The following is a 20894-nucleotide window of genomic DNA, read 5'->3' on the forward strand; positions in this document are numbered from 1 at the left end:
ATATAATACAAATATTCTCTGCAGAATTATCATGAGAAATGAATTGATTCACCACATTTCCCCAGTTGTCATAAGTGGAAGCTTATCTGACACAGTTTACCTCCATGACAGAGGAAGTGCTGTTTACACCTAATGGACATGTCAGAGTTGGCTGTGGTGTCCATGGTGATGCTGCTTCTACTTCAGGTGTGAAAAGACTGCTTCCTAATGGCTCCCTCTCAAGTGTATAGATCATTTACTGCACACTCATTTTTCTCCCTGACACCGGCAATTTATTCTGCCCTCGGCTCTGCCTGCCACTGCTCCACACTCCATAGTTTTTCTCCTGCCTGTCTGGAAGGTCTTTTATTTTTACAAAAATAGACACCAGAGAAATTTGCATGTCGCATTATCAAGACAACCCAAGTGTCAGGGACATAATAGTGCAGGTGCAGCCTGAGCAGAGGTGTTTCATAGAGCAGCTTATATCAACATCCTCCCTCTTTCACCAGAACAAGCTTAGAGGGGGGGAAATGAGACGGTGGGAGTCAAAAAGGGACAGGGATATTGTTTGAGGGATTAGAGGTGGAATGTGCTACCAGTGTGTCTGATATCTGCTGTGACAGTTTGCTGTTCCACTGATAAACATCTTGGATATCGCTGCATCGACTAGTCGACCAAAGTGTCAGGGCTGTCAGATTTTCACAGTAAAGGTGTTCAGGGATCACTTTCAAACTGCTCCTGTTCTATCTGTAAATCTTGTCCCTTGCTATGATAAGTAAGGTTTGTAAAAAATGAACAAAGCTGCACGTGCTAACCCCAGGTGCTCCTATCACAAGACACCCCCGAAAACACACCTCCCTCCTTTCTCTCACATGCACAGTAGTAGTACAACATCTATGCACAGTATGCTTCCTGTCTCCTCCAATTCACTCATGTGACTCACTTTCCAAGGGCTGACTGCTGGGATCAGTTGCCATGGCAACCGTAGATCATATGATGGCTACTCACCCTGTGAGCATTTTTCTTTCTTTTTTGGTTTTCCTCCTCTCCAGCACCCACTGGTGCTCTGCAGTACAGCTGTGAATGAGCCCCTGAAGTATAGTAGTCTACAACATCCCTCCACCTTACAAAACACAACTTATCACAATGCCAGGTTTTCCTTCCTGTGGTTCATTGCCGCTGATGTCTGACTTGACTTGTAATCACCCAGTGTATCACATCTTTAAATTATGCAAAAGGAGACACAATGTGTCATGTCTCCTGTCACAGTCAGGGCTCTGCTGCAGGATTATTCATCTTAAACCTTCACCGGTCGTAAGTCTCAGAGTTACAGAGCATCACTGAGGCAGGTAAGGTTGGTTGGGAGAAAAAAAAAAAAATCAGGTTTCATATTTGATAAATGGTGCAACGAGGAAGAAATGTCACTCAGCTCTCCATCATTGCAGCTCTGACCTTAAGAGTCTTGACCTTGAGCTGGGTGCTTTTATTGTTATCTGTCTCCCACAGCACAGAGGGCTGTTGAGGCAGAAACTGCATTAAGGCCCTTAAATGCAGCCTTAATATTTCACATGTAGTTTACATTAGATTATATATTAGCGCTCCGAATGGAGGGGTAATGAGCCGTTAGACTGGGCTGTGATTTACTGAGCTTTTTAAGGTCCTCTATAAGGGCTTAGTTCTGTGGAGTTGGACAACTAAAGACCCAGTGAATAGAGAGAGGTCAGACTGCCTCCACAGACTGATTGCAGTCATATGCAATGATATGATCCAAAGGTACACTATCAAATATTGATTTTACTCTTTAAGTGGGAATTCTGGCAACAGATGAGAGATAACATGTTTCCCCACCTCACTGCTCAATGAGATGCTAGGTTTTCCTTATGAATGGTGGTGATGTTTATACCTTTGATAATATTGTGAGAACTCCCATTCATCATTGGCGGAGCAGCAGCCGTTACCTCAAATCTCAGGAGAAGCAGGTTGCCAAGGTCGCAAATTAAACATGCTGACGAACACCGGCGGGCAAAATCTGATCCGTGTCTCGGGGGGTGTTGCTGTGCAGCTGAGCCTCGTCCGCACCAACGATTCAACTTCCTCTCTCTGCTCCCCCCTTTTGCCCGCAATTAATGGTGCATTCCCAACTCCGTCAATGTTCTGACACCTTGCCTACTCCCCTCTGGGAGTGAAAGTACAACCTTTGGAAAGAGATGGACAAATGAGGAGAGAGGGACGCCTCAGCCAGTCTCCTAAACCTGCTGCTTCTCCGTCCATGAATTAGGAGAAAGCGTTGGAACTGTACCTATGCTGTAAACACACTGACCTAAACCTCTGTCTGTCCTCTTTACAGAAATACTGCTGCTGATGTAACAGCACTGAAAAGGTAGACATTCACATTTATTCCCAAAACTGAAAAAACCCTGTATTAATTCATCTGGTGTCTGCTGCTCCAGGAGAGACAACTCATTTGATATTCCTCCCCTGCCTTGTTTCTTTTTAATCGCCCATCCCTGCTGTTCAGTGACAAGAGGCTCATTAGCTCTCTGGTAAGGCTTCACACGTCCTCCCTAGATAAAGAAACATGCTCAAATGTCACGACCGCAAGAGGACAAGCACGAGTATTGACACCCGTGATGAATGTGCAGCGCCAAAATCGATAACCGAGATATGGTCTTGAGGCCGTGTAATAAACTTTAATGTAAGCCGATGATGTATGATGATGCGCGGTTGAAACAAGACACCACTCAGGTTTGGCTCATCGAATATTTTGGCTGTGATTCTGCTGGATGACTACAAAGAAGTCTGGCTCTCTCCGAGGAATAGACGAAAAAGGTGTTTGATAAAAAGAGAGAGAGTGGATTTACAACAGTTTGCCTGTTATTTAGAGAAGAAAAATGAACTTAGATATAACTATAAAATCCTGACTTTAGACATAACTCACCAGGCATTTCACCATTCAAACATCTCTTAATCTGAAATCTGTCATTTATCACTTCAACCCCCTGATGATCACGACCTCTTTTAATATCCTGTCAATCCGTTGAAAAAACTGGATGTGTTGAGATGCAAAGATTCATATTGGTCGAGTGACGATTGATGGTCTGTTCACTGCATCACAAACCAAGTAATGCCCAACTCCTCCATGAAAGCCCTGTGCCCTGTGGATGCATGCAGCATGTGTGTGTGGGTGTGTGAGGAGAGCGAGGGGAGCTGCTGGAAATAGATCACACGTCCCATCATGTCAGCAGGATGATCACGTCACTGTCCCTTCTATTCTCTGTAGAACATGTGATGCAACGATTGTGCAGTGCCCTTGAAGCAATCAGTACTATAGTGTAACTGCCTCGTTGGGCGATTGCTTTGCTAAAGGCAGCAGAAACGATTCTGAATGTTAATTTGCTTGCAGCGAAATCGACGGATTGTGAAATTAAACAAATGTCGCATTTCCTGATTTCTTAGTTTAGAGCGTTCCCACCAGCTGGTTCAGGTAATTGACAGAGCAACGCAACAAGATGTAAAGGTCACAGCATTAATTAAAAGCTGAGAGAGGGTTAAAGTCATCTATTTAGGTTTTGGGGGTATTGTGTGAACACGGCTCCTCCAGTACAGCAGATGGCTGCTCAGCACCACGCTGGTCCGAGGCTGTACAGTAAAAGAAATAAGCAAACAGCCATGACTCTACTCTAGTTCATAGATCAATGAGCATTCAACCATATCATGAATAATGAAAATGAACCAGGCCTTGTAAGTATAAATAGGCATGAGACATTTTGCTGCGATAGGAACAGTAAAGTTATTACGTATGATCTTTTTAAAATCCTGTAAAAAAAAAAAATTTGAAAAGTAGATGTTAACTCACACCGTTTATATTTAACTCCACCAGGGAGGTTGTGTTTTCAACCCTTTGATTGTTGGTTTGGGATTACGTAAAAACTACTGGGCAGATTACCCAGACACTTAGTGGAAGGATGCAGTAGCCTATGTGTCGAGGAGAAATCCATTAAACTTTGATGTTAATCTGGATCAGGGAGCTGATCCAGGATATTTCCCCCCCTTCAATTTCTTTAATATTGTGAGATTTCAACATTTCACCGATTTTTCAGAGAAAAATTCAGATCTAGTGAATTTAAATATGGTTTCATAAGGGGACTGCAATCTACTGAATGCTATTCTAGTTATGTTTTACTTTATTATGAAATATGGATAATTATTGTACCTCTACTACCTCAGCAGTGCAGTGACATGTATCACTGTAGGCAGAGAACCACATCTAAACACACTGACATGATACCAAAACCCCACAGACCCAGTCAATGGCCTGTGAAAAGTCCAAGTGAGAGCGACACCTCTCTCCCACCTCACAATGAGTAATCCACAGCGCCCGGTGCCAGAGGCCACTACAGTGCTTAAAGAAGCAGAGCATGCACCGTCTTTTATGTAACGACATGTGAGCAAAATATTTGCTTACCAGGCTGTTGTGATGCTGTCGGTTGCATTCTTGTCAAATGGTGTATTGTGTTGTAAGTTGTACATGTGTTTGTGTATGGTTGGTGGTACTTTGTACATCTCTATTAACTAAACTCCCTAATAACCAGCCTCGACCACTTCAGATGCTGTAGTGCAATGAAGAGCAGAGGATGTAACGAGGTCTCTCTTTGTCGCATTTCTCTAAAATCCATGCTACACCTGGAGCACTTCCACTTCACTTCCTGTTTGCCAAATTTACATAATCACGACCCCCCCCCTGTTGACCCGACACTGTATATTTATCTAAACATAACTAACACAACATGCCATATCTATATTAGGTATCCAGCCTTGGATAACATTATTTCAGAGCTCTGATGCCAAGAGGAAACCAAGGCAGTGAGACTTATTTATTCATGGATGAACACCTAATGGCCCCATGCACTTTAAAAGGCCACTGCTCGCAAACAGTCCACAGGGTGACTCATGTTCCACTGCGTACGACACCCCCACCTTCCTGCAAAAAGGAGAAGACAGGCAGGCAAATTATGCACAAACTGAGATATTTCATTTTTTATATCAATCATTTAAAAAAAAAGTAGTACTTTGCAGTCTTTTGGTTTTAAATTTGAAAAATCTTGCCCCACTTGTATGTTGTTTTTGCTTTGGTCAACAGTGTGATCTCCATTAGTCCATTAATCACCTGGTTCAATGCAAATAACATGATCACTGACCGTATGCAGTATGCAGAGGATGTGGCCCCTTGTGAAGCCCCATGAGACAAGTTGTGATTTGTGAACATGGGCTATGCAAATACAATTTGATTGATATAATTATTATTCCAATCTGTGCATCTTTTATGTACTGAAGAGAAAGTACTGTGTGGAGGGTCGCTTGTGATATTATTGCACCCTCTGCTGGTTAGAATCGTGGCATCACCATATAATGTGAATTTAAAGAACAACAAATATATGAAGATCATTTCAGGACATTTATTTCTTCTGTATGAAATTAAGATGGAGAAGTGGTGAGAGGAAACCTGCCCACGTTGATGCTATATCATAAAAATGTGTTCATTTTGAGATGTTTTATTTGCAGGTATTTGTTCTGTTGTTCAGTTAGTGACAAATATTCATTAGCTGCTTTGCACAGGTTTGCACAATCAGTGTCATGTCTCAGAAGAATTAGCATGGCGATCCTCCCTCCTCCCTCCTCCCTCGGTCTCCTCTCCGGCTGTCGAGGCAGACCGCTGAGACCTCTGCTGGGGAGGGAGAGCTTCGCTACCATCTGGGCTGCAGCAGGGAGTGGCTTTAGGAACCATCAGCAAAACACGGAGACACATAGAGGAACAAAGAGGAATAAGATGTCGCTTGTGTCAAGTCTGCAAAGCTATTAAGGATAAAGGGAAAAAAAACTTTTATAAATCGTTATAACAAAGATGGTATGTATCAGAGTCTGTTGTGAGTTGAGAATCTATAATCAGGCCCATGTTTATATAAGGACCCCCCCAGCAAAAAGCAATTTTTTTTAAGAATGAGTCCAACATCCTTGTGTCTCTGTGTTACAAGTGAGGTAAGGAGGTATTGTTATTAGAAAAACTTGATATCTTAAGACAACCCAGTGATGTTTTCTCCCCAAACACTAGAATACAGCTGGTTGTGCCATTATGAATCTAATAGCAGGGTGATAGTGACCATATGAGCATATATGACTGTATACATAACAAATAGATGAAGTGTACATGGAGTACGGTGAGACTTAAGGAACATGGCTTTTTAAATTAGCCTGGTGAGTGATTTCCAGCCTGATATACCTGCCCTGCTCTCCAGCCTCTGTGTTCAGATTCATGTCTTCATCAGTAACAAGGCCAGGAGTCACAGTGATAAATTCTGCGGTTGTTCAGACGCCCTCATACGGAGCCTGGCCAGCTGCCAGCTCCATCAGCAGACAGCTCTGTCTGTACACCTCCTCTGCTCTCCGCCGCTCTCTCCTGGAGACAAACGACCTCATCCCCGCCATCGCACTGTGGCCGCCATTGATTATCACTGCTCGCTGTCTCATTCTCTCCTCGCCCTCCCCTCCTGTCTCTACTTAATTTAACTTCTTGTTTTCTTCACACTCCGTTTCATTATCGATCTGGGAACAGGCCGACCAGAGCCTGATGTCTCTTTTGGATTGTGCTGTGTTTTTATGTGAAGCAATAGCAAAGCCCCCCAGCAGGCTAAAAGCAGAGACAAGACCTGATCCCCAATGTTTTAGCATGCTTTTCACAAGCCGCTGCTCTGACAGGACGGCTCATGTGATAAAGAAAGAGTGTCATTCTTGCTGTAAAGATGCTCAACTTTGGGGTCAGCAGCATGTTGCCTGAGTTAAAATCCGCCACAGCAGCCATGAAAACTGGCAACAGCCCACCATTAAAACCATAAACAACAGAGTAAGGGTTGAAATGACCTGGTCATAAAACCTGGCTAGTCTCGCGGTTTGATGTACAGTTCTGGGCTCTATAAAAACCGCCTTTGCTCTGAGCTCCATGGCCATTAGTGGGAATGCTTATCGCCATATATTTCAACCTGTAGTCGCCTACTGAAGTTGTAGGTATAATAGCAACTCCAAGGTTTTCCTCGTGACAGTCGGGAAAACGAATGATTATTATAAGAGGGCAAATGTAATTGGCCATAATTCACAAGACCCACAAAAGGAGTCTCTGGCTGTAATCAAAGCTGGTTTCCATATATTGAAGGTGCCTCTCTGACAGGTCGTTTGTCTGGCTGCAAGTTGTTACACTCCCAGCCCAAGATATATGTGCCAACTTTAAAAAGAACTTTGAGAAGCTGCATGATCTTTATACACCAGTAAGTACAGTATCCATAGGTATATTCAGGTTCAAAGTATTTATCACATACAGGACCTTGTTCTGCATATTTACAGGATACAGAAGGGACACACAGTGCTGGAGTAAGTGTTAAGACCCTTTACTTAAGAAAAGTAGCAATACTGTAATATATAGAACAATCGAGCAGTGTCGCACAGGGAATGTTAGTTATATATTGAAAATGTAATTTAACTAAATGTATTGGCAAGTTTTATTTAAATGATCAAAAGTACTTATAATGCAAAAGAAAACACCCCTAAAAGTGTCATAGTGTTATAATCACAGAATTATTATGCAATTAATTAGAATTCTTCAGATGTAGCTGCTCAAATCTTGTACATACTAATGGGTAGTTTAAGCTGTAAGAAAGCATCACATTTTATAAATCAACATAAATCTGTAGGCTAAAGTAATGACTGACTAAAGCTGTTAAACCAATGTAGTGGAATAGAAACTCATTACTTATTACTAGAAATGTACTTGGCTACATTCCACCAATAATAAAATGCTCAAAACTAAATACCTGAACTTGACCGTGAACCTGAACCTTAATTTTTCCGACGCAATATGCTAAACTTGATTTTCACTCTTCATATATGATAATTTGGGCCTTCACCATAAACAAATGGCAAACATTTGTATTCACTGTTCATGTGCAAAAAACAATGGATTCAAAATGCAGGACATTAACATTCTTGTTGATATATCCATTGATCACCACTAGATGGTATCATAAATTTCACTGTGCTTCAGTGTGTGACACAGTGAGGATGACGAGCAGGCTCGAAGCTTTAAAGTCCGTCGCTCAGACGTCGTTCGCTCACAGTTCAGAAACACAAGCTGCATGTTGCAGATCCAACCGTCCAAAACAATTCAACATCTACACACACCAGCATGTCTATCTATAGATGACACGGTACATGTGTCATCTTCCTGGCAAGTTCACTGTTAATCTTAAATTACTCGGGCTGATAGGAAAGAGAAACTCTGAGTGTAATTACACAGCGAGCAGACTGCAGCACTGTACTTACAAACATCTGATATCATCAACAGCTACAAGTGGTATTCCAGCACTGAAGTTAGCGGGCCAGACAAAACAAACACTGGCTACTGGCTTTAACCAAAGATGGCATCACATCAATTAAATAAACAGGAAATATATTCTGTCTCACCAATAAAACAGCACAAGACAAAGCGGGGGGAAACTTTGGTGGAAGCAGAACTAGAATGAAAACGAATAGCAACACTTTGTCAAAACATTCGTCCACGCACAGACTTCAATGAGCACAGTTGCTGTTTGATACACAAAGGCTGCTGCTCTCTCGTCTCTTTCCTCGGGGTCAGAGGTAAAGCCCTGACCTGATGAGGCCAACATGCCCCTGTTAATAAAACAATAAACAGCAGTCTTCTCTCAATAACCCCCCACTCCGCACCCTCACCAGCAGGGCTAGCTCTCTCAAACCTGCACTCCCATCCCTCTATACGCTTAAACTACAACTGACAAACAATCATGCAAGGGGCCGTGTGCACAGAGACGCACACACGCACACCCGTCACTTTGTCCGTGCATCTTATTGCGATCGCGATCCAAATGTACGCCAAATGCTGTTTACGCCCTGTGCTAAAAGGGAGTTTAATAAGACTTTATTTACTCTTTGCCCACCATATGTGAGGTTCCTGAGTGTTTGAAATCTAAGATCAGTCACAGGGGGGGGGCCCTGTGGCTCCCAGGATACCTAATACGCTGCGTGCTCCAGGGCCGGTGAGAAGAAAAAGAGCACAATTGGATTAGATACCAAAATAGGGTCAGTGTTTGTTTTAATCAGTCTGGTGACACAGGGAGCTCTTGAAAGCACAGAGCAAAGAGAGCCCGGAGAGAGAGAAAACGAGAGGAAGAGGAAGGGGGAGAAAGAGTGAGGGAGACAGATAGTGAAAGAGAGAGGGAGAAAAGGGGAAAAAGAGAGACAGAGAGGGCAGCCGGGGTGATTGGTCCCCAGGCTGTGGCTGGATAATGGAGACTGGGGGCCGCAGGGGTAGCTGTCTGGGGGGTGGCTGGCCTCTCAGAGTTCACTGTCAGGTCTCCAAACCAAGAGGACAGTGGTCACTTCCACTCTCCCAGCCTCTCTTAAAATCAGCGTAGACTAATATGTGGTAGCTGGTTTACTTTCCAGCACAACACCAGCAAATCATCTGACAAAGAGAACCACTGAGGAAACGAGCATCCATGAAATCGATGATTTATCTGTTGAAGAGGATTTAGACGAACAACAACCATCACTCTGTTGCTTTTTGGGTTGACAGCGATTCAAGTGAGAACGATTGAAAAGTGAGGCTGTTAGTGTCAACAGTCTTGTCTTAGTCTGGGCTATCTGGTTACCAAACGTTTTTGTAATCGCAGGCACACGGGATAAGAGGTTTATAAAGTGAGAGTGCCGCAGCTTACGATTGAGAATAATAGTGCACACTAGCAGGCAGGGAAGGATCAAGTGTAAGTGCCAAGCTTTGGCTTTTTTTTCCATCTAGGTTGTTGCAAGATTACCCCCCCCCCCCCCCCATACTCCCTTCCAAGCCAAGTCAGTGAAATGTGGCTCACATCGTGGTTGCAGCTGACTACACTTTCCATGGCAGGGCTTAAAATCCTTGCTGGGATACGCCGCTGAATTTCAGATGTCAAATATGATTTTCCTTTACGCCCCAGGACAGATTCTGTCTGTGTAAGAGGAACGTATACCTTTGTTTCGCGTGGACAAAAACAAGAAGAGCAGTCAGTATTCATGCCTATAATCTGAGATGCCACGGCTCAGCTCCCTGAAGAATGAACAGGAAAAGACACAAAGGTCGATGGATTGTTCATTAAATAGACGTATTTTCTGGATCATAGTATAGACCTCAAAGTCAGTCTCCAATTCACGGTCGGTGGAGTAGCTCCAGAATGTAGATCTCAGTGGTATTAGCGACTGATGTTTTAACAGTCTGGCTTGGTGAGTTTCTCGGTTATTTAGTTCCAAAATACCCAGACATGACATATAAATACATAAAAACAAGTGCTATTCCCTCTCAATGGCTCCCATGCACCGTCCACTGACCAAAGAGTTGAGTACAGAAAGTAAGAGCGAGAAGACGATAAAAGAAAATAGTGGCAAAATACAAGTTTTCATATTTATATAGGTAAAGTTGCACAAAATTAGTTTTTGTGCTAGATCTTTTAGTCTGAAATGCATTTCTTCTGCTCTGTGTGAACATGTTTGTGTGTCTGTATAAACATAAAGTACATTAGTGTGTCGGAGACAGTCAAGAGAGCAAGAGCAACCAACTTTATCCATCAGCCTTCTCCGTGGTGTTTGGAAATGCTATCCCCTGGTCGGAAGTGCAAATCCAGCTGCTGCGAAGTGGCCATAAATTAGATTTTCTGAAACTTGGTGCAGACGTCTCCAGTGTGTCGTTCACTGGAGCGATCATGCCCCGCCCGCCCGCTACAGCCTTCATTATCCTCAACCTAAATCCCTTAAACTTTCCTGATCACTCGTCACGTGCCTCAAATTATCTCACTTGTGCATCAGCTCTCTAGTCGGTTGTGGGGCTGCTACTCTTCATGTCAAGGCGAACAGTTTAGTCTTTAACTTGAAACTCCAGGAGCACAATTATCTCTTCTAAGAAAGTGGGGACATGTTGAAAACACAGCGACTCGTGCTTTTGTGCTCTGAGCCTAGAGGTTAGTGTGATGTGCCTGCTGAAAGCTCTTCCAAATCACAGAGAAATCAAGTGAGTCAGTTCAGATTTTTGCAGCTGCTTTCTATTCCTCAATGTGCGGAGTAATTCCAAACAGTTTATTTTCAATCCAGCCACTTCAGCCCCCAAGGTCATTTGCTTTTTCTCTTTCTAAACAGGCAAAACTCTCACATGTCCTTTCTTGGTGGAACTCCACTCGGCCTGATTCGTTATGCTGGTCTGTTCTTCCCCAGCAGAGTTGTGACAGTCTCATTCAGATGTGTCAGAGTTCCTTTAACTTACAGACCTCATCTTTTGCCTGAGATCTTCTGATAAGTAAACAACGGGGCCAGCTTTAGCTGTGTGAAGCGTTTTCCTTAGATAATAGCTGAGCACATGTGTTGATGGAAACAGATACTCTCCATGTCTTTGACTCTACAGTTTGGAGACTGCACAAGCGGTATCAAGTAAAAGTGCAGTTTTTATATTTGCTACATTAGTTGTACGGTTACAGCCTTTATGACGAGCATGCACGTGCATGCCAGAACCGTGTATGCAGCCAAATTCTGCCGGATAAAAAAAATCAAAGCAGAGGATGAGGATGAAAACAACAAAACACCACCCGCCACTAGTGAACTTTGGGTGAAGGGGGGCATTATAGCCAGTGTCTGGGTGGCTGTTTGGGGGGTCGTGCTCTGTGCCCAGGCCCTCAGGGCACCAGTAGCAGGATGGGCCTGAGCATCCGCTGGGAGGATGACCCCAGCTATCCCTGTGGAGTTTGGCTTGTACAGCTGTATCTGATTGGACAGGAACAAAGGGCTGCACTGCACCAGGGGGTTTGGCATTCAGCAGATATAAGAACTGATCGTCTCACACAACCGTCACTACTATATTTCCACCAATACATTAATCCATTAATAAATGTTGTATGCCACAAAACAGTTTTTTATCAAAACAGTTATTATATAGGCCTACAAAATTAGCTATTTTGCATTGCATCAGGCCAAATATGTCGGCTGTGAAAACGAGCTAATCTTGGCATTTCATAATATCAGACTCAATAATTGTATGGATTTGAAAAAAATGCTCATGAGTTCCTGTATTGTTCAAATGAATTAATAAATCATAAACAAACACTGTATGCACTTTGGTTTAACTGTTTGTGTGGTTTTTATGTGTTAAATTTCTGACCTCTATTATTCTGGTCTGCAGAAACCTTTCTAAATTCAAACATTTTTTTTTATTATTTAGTCATGGGCCACAATTAAATGTGGCCGAATGGGAAACATTTAAATGTTTCAAACAAAGTTCTCTCTTTAACAATACTCTACGAGAAAACATTCACACATCTATCTATCTATCTATCTATCTATCTATCTATCTATCTATCTATCTATCTATCTATCTATCTATCTATCTATCTATCTTTCTTTTGGGGTTATTCTAGATTTACTGGGCTTGTGGGCCACACCTCGTCTCATTTGTAAAACCTATTAAATATCACAGTTCCAACAAATCCTCTTAACACCACAGATAGCAGGAGAGAAATATGAGCACATTAATTTGGTTATAATTTCAAACTGTCATTTTCTCCCCTCAGCTGAACTCGTTGTGGGGCACCCCGAGGAAAGCGATGTTATGCTCTTCCGCGGACTGTTTATCCAGAATACAACCGAGAGGATCTTTTCCAAATATGAGAGAAAGCTGGTCGAGCACCGGGGACATTTTCTCACGCTGCGCTGGAGATATGAAGCCGCAGGTCCTGCACGTCTGGGGCCGCAGGATTCCAGACCCGTGTGTGTGTGACAGGCTGTGATTTCTCTGGCACGGATCCACAGACGTACTACCAATAAGACAACTGATAATCGATGTGTCAATAGGCCTTTACATGACATATGTGACTGCAGAAAATAATAATACGTTTTCCTTTAAGATCGTGGAGTTCTATAAAGAGTGTAGGGCTTATGTTCATTTATAAATTTAGCTCCATTTTACTGAAATAAGTTATCGAGGCTGTGTCGGTAAAAATAAGTCAAATGAAAAAGTGACGATATATGCAGAATATTACAGAATATTTTTATTATAGTTTTGCGACGTTGACAGGTTGAAAACGGTCTCAAGGTTTATATGAAGACAGACCAAAACTTTTAATTTTGTAGCCCTCGCTGTTTCGTTTCGATGTATGTTCCTAATTTGTTTGTTAGTTTATTTGACGTCATCTTGTTTATATTTCACGACGCACATTTCCTTTCCGTTCTTCGTCTTGAATTATCCAGCCAATAATAATCGTATTATTATTAGACAATTATTATTTTCCTCTCTTTTAAATTATTACATTTTTTGCTGTAAAACATCACAGCTCATCGTGAAGTCGGATCAAAATTTAAAGTTCGTCCTTCGTTAGTTGGCTCGCTATAATTTATAATCTGTCATTTCCAGCTGTCACAAAAAATCTGTAAATAAACTTGTTGAACAACGATCTTTAATTATAACTAATCTGTGCATTATAATGCCAAAATTCAGGTAAACGGCCGATAATCCAAATGGTAATCCTGAAAAAAACCCGTATCCATCGATTGGTATACTTTATATGCGCTATTGTGTAACGAAGAAACGGATCAATAACTCCGGTTAAATTATTATTCAGCAAACTGCAAAGGCAAAACGGGATCGAGTTTTATACACTGTAGGTCAAATAATAAGTGGCCTATTACAAATTAATTACAAACAGAATGTCTCTCTATAAGCGAGTATTTTTTTTGAAATGTCAGCAGTAGTATTTGAGGTTTTAACATTTTTACTGACGATAACAAAAAAGTTGGTTGGAGGGTATAGGTTAACTCTATTTGGATAGAGAAGTATTTAAAAAAAATTCAAAATAAGGCCTTCTTCAAAATGTATATATTTTATAAAGCCTTTTATTATAAGTTTAATGTAGGCTAAATTAATATTATAAATATATTAATGACTGGCATCAGGATGAAAACAGGTGCTATGTGTTTTATAGACACTTTTAATTCACTCACCTGAAACGTGAGAAAGCTCCTGTCCAATGGATCTGGACCCTGATCTTCAATCCCTCTAGTCCAAGACAACAAGGCTATTTTAAAAATCAGAAGAAAAAAACAAAAACAACACACCATCAACGAGACAAGAGATCTCACCCTTAACGTCTCAGAGTTCATGCAGTATTTAACTAGTTAAATTAGCCTAGTTCTCATTCAATAATCAACCTACATCACCCAGAAAGAGGCTAATTCAGTACCTTCGCAAACTTGGCCGTAAAAAGGCCGAGGCAGACGGAGGCTGTATCCAGAGAAACGTATTCTCCCACCTCCAGGAAATACACTTTATTGACCATCTCTAATCTAATGTTAGCTTATTTGAGCCGGCGCTGCTAAAGAGGATGAGAACCAGCTAGCTTAGGTTTGAGCACGAGGTCTAGGGTTACCTAAATAAAACTCCGTGAGATAGAGCAGCGGGGGTTAGATGGGCTTACGTGGCCCTAAATGTGAACAATACAAGTTAAATGTGACACGCTGACAGTTAAATAAATGACAAATCGGTTTTAATGGCTGCTTTTTTTTGTTGTCGTCTACGTCATACTCATGCGTCGCCGCCCAACAGGTCCGCTCCAAAACACATTAGGGATCATTTATTTTTAGCACTGGCGTGTGTCCTCTGTACCGAGGCCTGGGCCGATCGCTAAGGTGTGTGTGTGCGCGCGCGTGTGTGTAGATCGTGCGTACGGAGCAGCGGTAGAAAGAGTGAGGCAGCACCGGTCTGTCCTTCATTAAAGCGGCAGTCAGCGCGGAGCAGAGGCATTCATCCCCACGACAGACCGAGCCTTCATAACCCGGACACACGCACACACACACGCACTCTCATTACTCTAATTAAACTGATAGCATGTCTGAATTTAAGCTAGCACCTGTATGGGTCCTTCCACTGTGTTGCTATGCCAAGCAGGTAGGCTAACATAAAGCCTTTTTTAGTTTTTCATATCATCCAAATTAAATTTATTTTGAAAAAAGATCCAAGCAAAGTGAAAAGGAGTCAGATAATTATCACTCTTCTTCGTATTAAGTTTTTCTACCAAGTTCCACGGTGGCCGAGAGAGCGAGCTCAAGGCACTGCAAATTAAGAAAACATGCTAATAGAAAAAACACGTGCAAATTCAAAAAACAACTTCATAAATTTGATGACACATGCAAATACAGGAATGCAAAAAGTCACAACACATGCAAATTCTCAAAACATCTTGATCAATTTGACGACCATGCGCTGCAAAAAGCCACAACACATGCAAATACAGAAATGTTTCCAGGGGACCCAAAAAAGTGATGAACCTGCCTGTAGTTCAATGCTTTGGTAAGTTCCACCACCACTGATGAGTAGCAGACTTCAATAACCTGACTAGGGGTTAGGGGGTTTCTTTATATGCATGTGTATTCTTGATTTGCAAGATAAGGCAGCTTGTATCATGGCTTTATGAAAAAGTAAAGTGTGGTTTCAGTAATTGGTAATACATTTTTCACTAGTGCTTATTAACGTATTAGTTATCAGAGCTGGGCAATAAAATAAGACCAATAATTATCGCCATTTAATTTTCATCAATAGCAATATAACAAGGATTCAATATATATCAATATATTACTTGTGTATTGTGCAAATACAGTGAGGAGGTTTGACACATAATTGATCCACCTCACATTTGTCAAATGTTCTGCCGTCTATCAAATTGTCTGTCCATAACAAAGAGTTTGAAACCAGAACCTTCACTCGGGAGCAGAAATCAGTATTTAAACCAAAAATAAATAATAATGTGACATTTTTCGTGATAAATTGTGATATCGACTGATATGAAAATTACTATCTTGATATAATTTTTGGCCAAACTGTACAGCCCTATCAGTACTTTTCCATTTTTAACATTAATTCTTGGATTGCCTTGTTGTGAAAACATCTTCAAATTCACCAAGGATGAACTCACCCAGCCATCAAGTCTGCACTTGAAAACCCAAGTATGCAATTTATTAATGTTAGTCAATAATAAGGATTAATGAGTTTCTCAATTTAATCCATCTGCAGAAGTTAGTCAGTCACCTGTAAATAATTAAATCATTATAGGGAGATAATGATAATTCTACAAATCTCCAGTTATAGACTTTGATAATCTCAAACTAGATTTGGGTCCACATTCCGTTCTGCCCTGTTCCAGAATGTGACTGGTCAAACAGTCCAGTGAAAGAGTCTCCCTCATGTAATATAAAAAGAAAACAGGGTAACGCTTCAAGAGGATTTTTCCCAAACCTCACAAATCATTGTTCTTATTAAAGGCTTAAATCCAATCTATAAAGAATTAGTAAATAATGTAGGCTATTAACCAGTAATTGAGTCATTTATTACAGCATATCAAAGGTGTATCGTCAGCAAGTGGTGTTTTTACTTCTGTCTTGGATTTAAACTAAGTGCTCCCAATTTCCGAAACTACAGCAAGAGAGCAACACGCAACATGTGTTGCTGCAGCAAATCTTTTATGATGAATCAAGCATAGAACATTTCCAATTTTTGATTAACAAAAGCTGCAGTGCTTGTCTTTGTTAGTTTGTCTTCATTGTCGAACATGAAGGTCTTTTGGTTTGAAGTTCACCGGGGGGTTAACTGAGTAGTTTAATATGTCACAATCTGTCCTGCAGGGAAAAATATTGCAAAGCTTTGACTTTCCAATGTTTTATGATCTTGCAGAGCTGTGTAGAAAAACAAAATCACACAGTAACGTTCTAACCAAAACAATACCACTAACCATCTCTTTTTTCCCCCTAACGTTGGCCAGTGTAAGTCTTTGTCCCTTGTTTTCTGACCGATATGTACCCAGCTCATCTCATGTGTGTTGTGGCTGTGGATCCTGACTTGCTGCTCTCACTCACTGGGCTTCAGTGTGCTCCATGACGCCTGACGCGAGGTCAGACGGAGGACAGCAACACCACTTCCCACTTCCCTTCGAAACCTCAACCCCCTTTGCTACAGCAGAGCGACTTAGGCTTCCCAGAATGCACCTCTCCAGCCGGCCGACCCCAGGGTCAGCAGCTGCCAATCAAGTCCTCAGCTGGCTGTGCAGCTTCTGGACACGAACTGGAGGATGTGAGGGAGGCCTCAGAGAGGAGCCCTGGCTCTGCATATGGGATCATCTCTGTGCATTCATGGCGGCTAATTAAATTAGCCATCCTTCTCCTATTCTAATGCAAACCTCAGGTTGAATCGCTACCCTGTACGTGAGAGGAAAGACCTCAGGCAATGATAGTCAGACAAAGACAGGCAGCTTGTGTGAAGTACAGAACACCAGTTCATTCTTGCGGACTCTGTCTATGTTGGTGTACATCTGGCAGGTCAATCTTAATAATGTCTTTATCTACACACTGTTTTGGGATCACACTGGAAAAGGTCAGATCTTTGTTTACTCTCTCTACCCGCATGCCAGACATTATTCACCAAATAAAAACAAATCACCGAATCACCATAGTAACTTTTAATATTCTGCAACTTTACCTAATGAAGGACAGTTGTGCCTGCGTGCACACAGGCAAGCCTGAGTTAAAGGGACGTTAAGTTGTGTGTGTAAGGATGTAAGGTGTATAACAGGGTGTGACAACGCCCTGCAGACTGACAGGCAGAGAGGATGTAGTGGAGGGAGGGGTGGAAGCAGCTCTTTAGCCCAAGGGCCGCAGGGTGCGTGGTGAGAGTGCAGGGTCACCTTTATCCACGCTGTCTGTGCCCAGAGCCGGGAGGCGGCGGGGGGAGACCTGGGACTCCCAACAGGCTGAACTGATTTCCTGTGCGGGGTCATGCCCAGGACAGGCTCGGAGGACAAGGGTTTAGGACCGCAGGGAGCATAGAGTGGAGCTGGTCATGGTATGGACAGCAAGTTGATATTTTCTGCCATTTTACTGCTTTTAAGTGCCGCTGCTTTCACAGCAAGCAGACAAAGATAGAATCACACGTCTCTCGCCGAGGGAGGGTTTAGCCGTAGTTTTCACATTATTTTTTAAAAGACAAATGCTTTGTTTTGCTTGATGTTGCAGATACTTGAATGTGTATTTTATCCTGAAAGTTGGACCATTCAGTCCCCCCCCCCCCCACCCCCCCAACCTCTACCACTACCCCATTTACTAGTGTAATTAAGCAAACCACAGCACACATGTCAACACAGACTCATTGGAGACTGTGACTCCTAAGCAAATAACATACCCATAATCCTCCACATCGTATGCTCTCTTCATGCAATATGCATATAAACACTTTTACCTGCAGCGGCTCCGAGATCATAGAACAGACGTTCTTCCTCTTGCCCACATTTCTGGAATGCATTTACTCAGCTGGGTTCGTGAATTCAAGAGTGCTCGGCTGCCTCGGGCTACAGAGGACATGCTTGACACGAGATTTGAGGAACGTATCCGCATCCCCCCCCCCCCTCCTGTGTGTACATTCTAAAACATATACTCTCCCACTAACAGAATTATGAGGTTTTTAATGGTGATCAGCCAGACAGTTTGATAGATGCTGGCAACTACGCCCCAGGTTGAAGTTTACGGGGACGGAGACGCTCAAGAGTGTGAGAAGGTAAAGAGTGGCACTGTGGTTGTGATTAACATGACAGCGTGATCTTTTTTAGCAACTGAGCTCTGCAGACCCAAACATGTTAATCTAAGTCATGTTACACATAAATGTCATTAGGCCTCATATCTGAGGTCACTAATCACTTTAAACCTAAAGCGGCTCTTCCTCTCCACATGAGCAGCCGTGTCATTACAATTGGTGACCAGATGGAGACTGGAATTTTCCTTTTGTCCATGACCACATTATGAGTGTCAGACAGCAGTGTTATTATTGTTTATTCGAGTTTTATCTGCACATTGGTGTATGATGCAGGTTGTCGTTAGAATTCAAACTTGTTTCTTGTTGGTTTATTGACTTTTATTGTGAAGGAACTTCTCGAAAACAATGAGTCGAGCATTCATTTTAGCTGACTGGAGCCATCAATCACATGCCATGTAGGCTCCATATTTCTTGGTGCAGCCTCCCCCCCCCCTGGATGTATAACACTGCCTGGACACTTTGATATTTCAGAGCTCAAAATGGAATCAAATGAGGCTTATGAGGCCTCTCAGCCCAAATGGAGCCCATGTTTACAGACTTGTCCATCAGCTGAGCAGCGCGTGGCCTCAGGTATCCACAGAGATGGTGAGATGTCCCCAGAAGCATTGGTGCCGCCTCTGATTCTGGTAAGTGCACTGTGTTTAGATGAAGTTTGTCTAGATCGGAGATAAAGTATCAAAAGCCTTTTATATCTTACCAGTGAGACAAACTCTTTCTGAGCATATTCAGTTTGGAGCTGTGTGGAAAAAAAGGAAGAACACACACAGTTTCACAGTCAAGGCATATATTTGTTCCCGCTTTCTTTTAAGGTTTTGCTATTTTAATATATCTGGAAGACTTTTACTAAAACAAATGTCAAGTGATTCAAGTATAGACCCATACAAATTTAATATAGCATTAATTAAAACTGTATTTCACTGCAAGCAGAGACATATTATGTTTTTCCTAAGTATTGTTTTGCCCTTTCCATCATTTCTGGGAGACATTGAGTATTATTCATCACAACCACAGGAAATCAGCACCAAGGTTTAGAGCTGAAGTGAAGTGCAGCTGCTGCACGAGTCGAGCTGACACATCGATAATGCACGGAAACAAATTGATGTATATCCATTTGATCTCTGTATTTGTGATAACCTACATGTTGCCTATATTCTGATGATCAACCTACATGATCGAATAAGTATTTGTATAAATTAAGTAAGTAGTAAAAATTCAAAATATATTGTCTATTTTTCTTAGATAATAGAAATACCAATTTTGATCTCTATATATTATTAAGATATAGTGACGATTAGAACTATATCTTATTTAACATATAGAGATCGAAATTGTCACATGTGACTTTAATATTTCAGTGAAATGCCGTCGCGTTCAAAAACCAAGGCGATCGGGAAAAAAAACACTACAGCGAGTGGACAGTTAAATAAATGATTCATTTTCATATATTGTTTTTATGTTTTTGTTAATTAGTTGTTAATATCTGATGATGGTGTTTGCGTATCAATTTGTCTAAACCATTATCCAGATGTGTTGGACCTGTCAGGAAATGGTTTTCACCCGCTTTCTAATTAAATTACTCTCCTATGTTTTTAATGAGACATTTTTAAAGAGCAATTTGTGTCGAACAACAGTAAACTGGTCGTTTTATAATGTGACATCTGGGCAAATAAAATCTTCCCTTCTTGGGCTTTAGCGGTAAACGACCACTTAGTAAGCACGTATTTATCCGCAGTAGAAGAATGCATCGGTGATATAAGTCAAACACTTCATTTCTGAGCGTGTATAAGAATAACAAGGAAGAACGTATCAGTTTGTTAAAAGCGCATCAAAGAAAATATTGTTTTAAATGAAATAAACTAAGTTCAATGAAATATTTACATCAAAAAAGCAAAAATAAACAAATAACAAACTGTATCACTGCATTGGCCTTCAGGAAAAATGTTTTTAGTCGGACATTTTTGTTGTGTATGTGTGTGTGTGTGTGTGAGTGTGTGTGTGTGTGTGTGTGAGTGTGCTTCTCCTGTCCTGCTTGATTTGCTGATTAGACCCATAACAATATATGAAATAGGAATTAAATGGTTAATTGGAGGAACAGAAACCACACGTGATTGAATTTTTGGCGGATTATATCAGACTGCTGGATGCTGCAAACGGACACACACACACACACACACACACACACACACACACACACACACACACACACACACAC

General features: G+C 41.7%; 1 long non-coding RNA gene across 1 annotated transcript; it reads right to left on the bottom strand.

Moving 5' to 3' along the window:
- Positions 1-5570: 5570 nt before the first annotated feature.
- On the bottom strand, positions 5571-14896 carry LOC117764533. Its single transcript, XR_004614408.1, has 3 exons — positions 14633-14896; positions 14053-14126; positions 5571-5754 (listed from the first exon to the last, which is right to left on the bottom strand). It is a non-coding gene; the product is annotated as an uncharacterized LOC117764533 (long non-coding RNA).
- Between the last annotated feature and the right edge of the window lie 5998 nt (positions 14897-20894).

This window comes from Hippoglossus hippoglossus, chromosome 7 (genome assembly GCF_009819705.1).
Source record: "Hippoglossus hippoglossus isolate fHipHip1 chromosome 7, fHipHip1.pri, whole genome shotgun sequence".
In the NCBI taxonomy this organism is placed as follows: domain Eukaryota; kingdom Metazoa; phylum Chordata; class Actinopteri; order Pleuronectiformes; family Pleuronectidae; genus Hippoglossus; species Hippoglossus hippoglossus.